Source organism: Camellia sinensis, chromosome 7, assembly GCF_055761805.1.
Source record: "Camellia sinensis isolate YWXY chromosome 7, ASM5576180v1, whole genome shotgun sequence".
Lineage (NCBI taxonomy): Eukaryota > Viridiplantae > Streptophyta > Magnoliopsida > Ericales > Theaceae > Camellia > Camellia sinensis.
The window spans coordinates 123,890,926-123,898,522 of NC_138967.1; the positions used below are offsets into that span (position 1 = coordinate 123,890,926).

Below are 7,597 nucleotides of genomic sequence, written 5' to 3' on the forward strand. Positions count from 1 at the left end.
CATTTATTAAACGAGCTAAACCCTTAATGAGCCGAGTCTGTTCGTGAGCAGTTCAGTTCATTTGCAGTCCTAGACACCAAAAGAAAAGGTTATATTGTATATCGGTTGTGTATCGTTGCTTAATCATGTTGCCTTGTGAAGTGCATGTTTCTTGCGAGAATGACATTATTGGCAAGCTTGCCTAGTAGCACCCAACACAAGCTTAGAATGGCATCTTGCACGTGCCTATAAGTTTAACCCAAGACTCCAAGGAATCTCAATAACTGGCTAACTTAACCATCCTCTTTCTTTTTTTTTTTTGTCCAACTTACCCACCTTAATGTCCAAAACGTGTTGAGAAAATTCAAAAATGGGTCCATAATTCTATTTATAACTAATTGTGGATCATTAGGATCCTTGTGGGAGGAGGCATGCATAGATAAAATGGACCAGATGGCGGAGGCACCTTAGCTTGAGGAAATAGTCTCCTTGGAAGGAAAAATAAGGGAATGATATAGCATGAGGCACATAGATTTTTTTTCTCACAAATCAGGACTTAAGTAGGGTTTTATTTATTTTTTGATTGGCACCGAGGTGCCTGGATCGAAGCACAACTAATCCCCAGGTATACACAAGCCCTTGGCAAGGAGTTTTCCACAAGTACACCATGGTTAATTCAAGAGTTTTTTCCCAGTCCGATGGTCCCAAAGAATTGTTAGTACCTAAGAGGTTTCAATCCCTGAACCTTGGAGGGAGCACCCCCCAAGACCCAAGGTCTTGCCACCAAGCCAACCCCTTGGGGTTGACTTAACTATTGGGTGTTTGGCATATTTCAAGACCCAAGACCACATGATTGGCCACCCTCAAAGCACTACAATTAGATGACAAAAATGCCTCCAAGGACAACTGAAGGGGCAAGTATCTAACTCAAAAACCAAATGAAGGCAAGTACCCACTACCAAAGGGATTCAGCTTTCATTTTTTTTCATTTGTTCCCACATTAAATCTCATCAGGAAATGATGAATAAATTCCTTGAAACACAAAACAATAAAAATAAAAAAAACCAGTACCATTTGTTTTTGTTACTCACGGTTTCAGCAAGGGCATAAGCAACCACTAAAGGAGGAGAGGCAAGGTAGTTAGCTCTTGTCAAGGGATGAACACGACCCTCAAAATTCTGGTTCCCAAAAAGAACAGCAGCTGCAACAATGTCTGCAGAAGCAGACCACAATTAAATTAGATGGATTTGACAGTTAACTTGATAATCCTACAAGTGAGAAGCAAACAATGACTATGCTCAATTTTATTTACATAAGTCACAGACACTCAGAAAAATCTACAACAATACCATTTTCTGATATTGCAGAAGCAACTGATTCATCCAAATCCCCTGAATTTCCAATACAAGTTGTGCAGCCATATCCAACAATATGGAAGCCCTGCTCATTTAAATACTTCTGCAGCCCACTGCACAACGGGGACAGAAAAATATCAGTGTTACATTAGATAGCTGTTAAACTTAATCTGCAAAAAAATTACAAGCAATACCTTTGAAGTAAATATTTTGTAACAACCCCAGAACCTGGGGCAAGACTAGTTTTTATCCACGACTTGAACTGGGAAATTATCATTTAAGAAAATGTAAGAATCAAATATTGGAGCCCTTGACAGCATCTCCTGGCTTGGTAAAAATCAATCAGAGTTGACCGTGAAATATTTCGGGAATAAATAACAAACAAACAAACACTAGAACAATGATTAAAGGTCATTAGAGCACAGCTAACCTGCAGACCCAGTTCACAAGCCTTTTTTGCAACTAGGCCAACCCCCAGCATAACACTAGGGTTTGATGTGTTTGTGCAGCTTATGATAGCAGCAATGACAACACTACCGTAATTAAGCTACGCAGGCTGTCCATTGAACGAAAACTTTACCACTTTGTTCTGTACCTCTTTTGGTATAGCAAAGCCCTACATCATAATTAAACATTACAAATACTAGCAATCAAAGGCTATACACGATGGCAACACCACCAAAACACAATATAACTTTCAATGTCCATTCAAGTTTATCCCATATTTCCTTGGTAATTAGAAAATATTCCTTTGATGTAGTCATACCTACTACACCAACAACGTACACTAACAGCATGTCTGATGTTCGTTACAATAAGAAAACATTTGCAATAAAAAAGCAAAGAAAAAAGCAAATTCAGTAAACTGATTCAAAATAAAACTGCTAGAATTATAATAAAGCAGATTAATCAGGCTATGACATCATAAGAAGTTCAATGCTGAAATGGCTTAACAGTTACATTGAACCCAACTTTGTTGTCAAGGCAAGAATGCCAGTCCGTTTTCATTTCTTTCAAAGGAACCTGGTCATGTGGCCTGTCAATAAGAGTAAGTATGGTTAGATGTATGCTAACAAATAACAACATTTGCATTGTGTGCATGAGTTTGAAGAAGCACAGAGCACACACCTCTTTGGGCCAGAAATACAAGGTTCAACATCCGCAAGGTCTAGATGAGTATGCTCTTTCTAGCTGAGGCTGAAATTAGGGGAAGAAGATAATTATATCCAACTGAAACTTTAAAAAGCAAATTATCATATTGTAAAACAAAGAGTCTTGCCTCATTATAGTCAACAAACATGTTATTTGCACGTAAATATGCTTCAATCATTGCCACCTGAATTTCAACACAAAAGAGTGTTACCTTGTGAAAATATATATCACAAGCACCAAGACAAGACAGACATCACTATTATCAATATCATTGTCCTTGGTTTCATCCACATTCAAACGAACACACATGAATGTTGAAAAGTACTCACAGTTTCCTCACTTCTTCCAGTCAATTTTAGATATTGCAAAGTAACATGATCTATGGGAAAGAACCCCATTGTTGCACCATACTCGGGAGACATATTAGCAATGGTAGCCCGGTCAGCTAACGAAAGTTTCCCACACCCTCACCTACAAATAAGGACATACGAAAACATTAAAATCTACCATTGACAGAACCATGGAAGTTGAAAAGTACCAAGGCTTCAGTTTGATTACCATAGAACTCAACAAATTTGCCAACACCACCATGCTTACTTAGCATTTGGGTCACAGTCAAAACCAAGTCAGTAGCAGTGACACCATTGTATAATTTTCCAGACAACTCGAATCCAACCACACCAGGTAATACCATACTCATTGGCTGTCATTCAGTAAAATATAACATTAGAAACTGAAATGCAGGGGAATCTACTCAACGCATTAATTCCCAAAAGCATGTCCAAGAGTAGTGAAACAAATTCCATGGGAGAATCGCATGCAATTAAGACTTAATTTAAATAGTTTTTGGAGTCCTTAAATTAGATGGTTTGATTATAACATACAAGTATAAGGGGAAAAAAAGCAAGGCCCTGGATAACAAAACTCAAAAGCATAAACAGCCTTGAGAGTGTCAGATGCTAAAGAAATGACTCATATGTGTAGGCATGTGAGCTAATACCTATGCTATATGGACTTGGATACAAGTATTGGGTGCAAGTAGCATCAAACCTTCCTAAACCTAAATCTTAGGATATTAAGATATGTATATTAAAGTTGGGTATGGGTACGGGACATGTCTTGAATACTTGTAGAAATTGCGTATTGTTAATATTCTTAGATAATATTATATAAATTTTTTAATTCTTACATGAAATTAAATAGAATTTAGGGAAAATATGAAATATGTTATATCTCTCATCCATGTGAAAGGCAACAAATATTTATTTACTAGCAAATGTTAGTTTCTTCTTCGAAAATCATATAAAATTGGAGGATCCAGGTGTCTAAATTAGGTACTGGTGTCAAATACACATTTCACACCAATACTCTTATCATATCCGGTGAACACGGATACTATGGAGAAATATAAGAGTCCAACATGTAAAACTGATTAGAGGTAGCATTGTCTTGACATTAGCCCAAACACATCTCAAGTTTTGAGGCTACCAACCGAGCCCATTCCTAACCCATCTATAAACCAATTGTCACGCCCTCAAAATAAACCCATTATATATATATATATATATATATCTTTGACATGCAATATTTAAAGAAAACAATTCATTAATTCATTCATCAGAGTATTACTAAATAAAAGCGTTACATGTAACATCAATTTAAATGCCCTACAGGCTAACATCTGTCCAAGCCAACACTTGGACACAGAAATATGAGTTCTAACTCAAATACAAGTAAAGCCCAAGGCTTGAATGTTTACATGTACTAACAAATAAAAACAAATTAACTAAAGATAGTCTTCGAAATCCAAAAGCCAAATCCTCCCAAGCTAAGTCCTTGGAGGTAGCTTATCACCTGAACCTGAAAATGATGTTCCCATAAAGGGTGAGCCACAGCCCAGTAGAAAAATACTAAACCAAATATAAGCATTGAATAAAGCTATAGCATTCAATAGATGGTTATCCAAGATAATCATTATAACTTAATACAGTCTCATGACACTAATGTCTATGACATATTTCAATTCCCATTATTATTAATATGGCTCAGCACCTGGCCCAAACTTACAACAATGAACTATATATCATATTCATATTACTTCCAATATCAACAACACAGATGAGACTCAAGCTCATAACAAAACTCTTCATACTTCCCATTTGATACACATTTTAATGCTGTATCAATAACATGTAAAAACACTTCAATATAATAAGCACACATAATAGTGATGCTAATGGAGTCGATCCCCTATCTCCTCCCAAACAAAATCCGGTTTAGAGGTCCATCCCCTATCTTCCCCTAAACCGTGGAGTACATCCCCTATCTCCTCCCAAGCAATATGCATATGCAATGCTCAATCAATACATGTATTTCTGTATTAATTCACTAGTTTAAATTTATGACTTAAACAAATTGATTAGTTTCAATTTTTCCCTAATTCACATGCAATGTCTACAACAAACACGACTATCCTCCACCGATAGCCCAAAACAGTTATTTCTAGACTGGAAATAAATATATATACAATTCGATAGGCGAGTGATTTAAATTATCCAACTACACCATTTAATCAATGAATTCCTCAATTTCATGAATTTAACCAAATTCCCCAATCTCCTTAAATTAATTATACAAATTAATTTATTAATACAACTAAGGTTTTTCCCAAAATTACCAAAGTATCCCCAACATATCAAAATACCAAAACTTAGAACAAAACTTATAAGATGGAGTAGGAAATCCCTACCTTGAAGTGAAGAACTCGAATGGAGAAGATGACGAAAGTCCAAAGTGCCCCAAATCCTCTCTTTTTCAGATTAAAAGAAAGCTCTCGCGAAGCTCTACCTTTCTTCCAAAGGAACTAGGGTAGAAGACCACAGGGAATAGATCAAATCTTAGAGAGAAGGTGAGAGTAGAGAGAGAAACTCTCAAGTGGCGGTTTTTAAGAGTTAGGGAAAAGAAGTAGGTCAAAAAGTGATCCAAAAAGTGAAATCACGGACTGATGTAGCCGACTCCCCGCTCGAGCGTGGAAATCCACGCTCGAGCGTCAGACACAGACTCACGCTCGAGCGTGAAAAGAGGCGCTCGAGCGTCGATTGCACACATCCAGAAGTTTTGCAGGCGATGGTACCCGCTCGAGCGTCAAACTCTCCGCTCGAGCAGAGGGACAAAATCAAGGGATCACGCTCGAGCGTAAAAACTACCGCTCGAGCGGACGAACTGCAGAGTAAAGTACTGGGAGATGGAAAACCACGCTCAAGCGTCAAAACTCCCGCTCGAGCGGAGAAGCAACAACGAAGAGCCCGCTCGAGCATTAAAACTTCCGCTCGAGCGTGAAGGCCAAAATCTGGGCATCACCTTTTGGTTTCAAAGTGCAACCAACCTGTTTCAAACCTGCCCATTACAACCCAAGACTCAAATACAAAGAGTAAAGGCTAGAAGTGCTAATGATACAAAAACAAGTCCACGGAACCAAGTCCAGAATACAGTATACAAAGGAAGGAAAAACCGGGATCGCTATACCAATCATACGTGATTATTCCAGTACATATATGTTAAAAGCACATGAACACATACATAGAATTGCATCAAAGTAAGTCCTTTACGCCAAAACTAGGTTGGTTTAGAAAATTTGTCCATCCCATTCCCATTAGAAGTGGTACAGATCAAGAAACAAATACACCAGTCCTATTGCCAATTTTCTGTCCTTAGCAAGTAATGATATAACTGATGGGAAATATGGTATTTAACTTAAGTTTCACTACATACAACACCTGAAGTGATAAATTAAGCATGTGTGACCATATGCCACAATATTCCATAACCTTATGTCATAGAGATTGAGTTATACCTCGTTGAGTGCTTTGATAGCATTATGTAAAAGGAAATGCACATGCTTACGGTACTCGCACAACCATCATAAACATAGTGGTTATGGTCAAAGAAAACAAATTCATCAATTTTCGATCTTGAGTATGGAGAAAACTTCACAATTCCATCACTTCAATAACATTATTTACCTGGCCAAGCATTGCTGCCTCTGCTTCAATACCTCCAACTCCCCAGCCAGCAACTCCTAATGCATCAATCACAGTAGTATGGGAATCAGTTCCAACCACACTATCTGGATAGAGCATACCATCAAGGTTAAAAACAACACGTCCCAGATATTCAAGATTAACCTGATATGCCATAATGACAATCCAATTAATAAATTCAAATTATATACATGACGAAGAAAATGGTAAGACAATTGAAAATGAAAAGACAACTACAATTGCTAAGCATCTCTTCGTAATATATATATATATATATATATATATATAAAATAAAATAAAAATTTAAACACAGCTTGAAATGAAAATCTTATACAGTGATTATACATAATTGCACATCAAACGTATTGAGATAGATATGCAATTTAATATATTAAAGCTCTATAGATGAAGCTGCTCAGTCAAGCTCCCCTACCTGGTGCACAATACCAGAACCTGGAGGAACAACAAGCAAGTTTTGGAATGCATTTGACCCCCATTTGAGAAAAGAGAATCTCTCCTTGTTCCTTTGGAATTCAAGCTCCATATTTGCCTGTACTGCATTTTCTGATCTTGCAACATCAACTTGAACTGAATAATCAATTACAAGATCGACAGGAACTTGCATGCAGGATATTGCATAAACAGATCATTGAAAGGAAAACTGTATCCAAAAAAGTAGGCCTAAAGAAATGCTAATGATATGGTAACATGACAGTTGAGGCATGGCTTGAAATGGAATGTATGCACCACATAAAGTTAATTTTTTTTAATAAGGTTCATTTATGGAGTTTTCCAGGACTAGGAAGGAAAAGGTTTAACTACAAACATTAACCCAGAAAATAATGTGATAAAAAAACATGGATGAAAGGATTTGTAGCCAAGTTGAATCTACAAGTTACTAGTCCCAATATTTAAAGTTCCTACTCAAATAGACAGGGCCGGACATCTATTGGGATTGGGGGGGCGGAGTTGCACAGAGTTAATATCCAAAAGCAACTACCTCAGGAATCTAATTCTTGGAGGATAAAATAAATGCTGTAAATGCGAATGACACTCACCAAAGGATTGATC

General features: G+C 37.1%; 1 pseudogene across 1 annotated transcript; it reads right to left on the reverse strand.

Annotated features, from left to right (window-relative positions):
- Window positions 1–872: 872 nt before the first annotated feature.
- On the reverse strand, window positions 873–7,166 carry LOC114303390 (aconitate hydratase, cytoplasmic-like; annotated as a pseudogene). The gene is made up of 11 exons (XR_014335969.1): window positions 6,960–7,166; window positions 6,509–6,670; window positions 3,040–3,189; window positions 2,816–2,953; window positions 2,602–2,670; window positions 2,463–2,521; window positions 2,295–2,370; window positions 1,765–1,950; window positions 1,529–1,596; window positions 1,329–1,447; window positions 873–1,192 (listed from the first exon to the last, which is right to left on the reverse strand). The product of XR_014335969.1 is annotated as an aconitate hydratase, cytoplasmic-like (transcript).
- Between the last annotated feature and the right edge of the window lie 431 nt (window positions 7,167–7,597).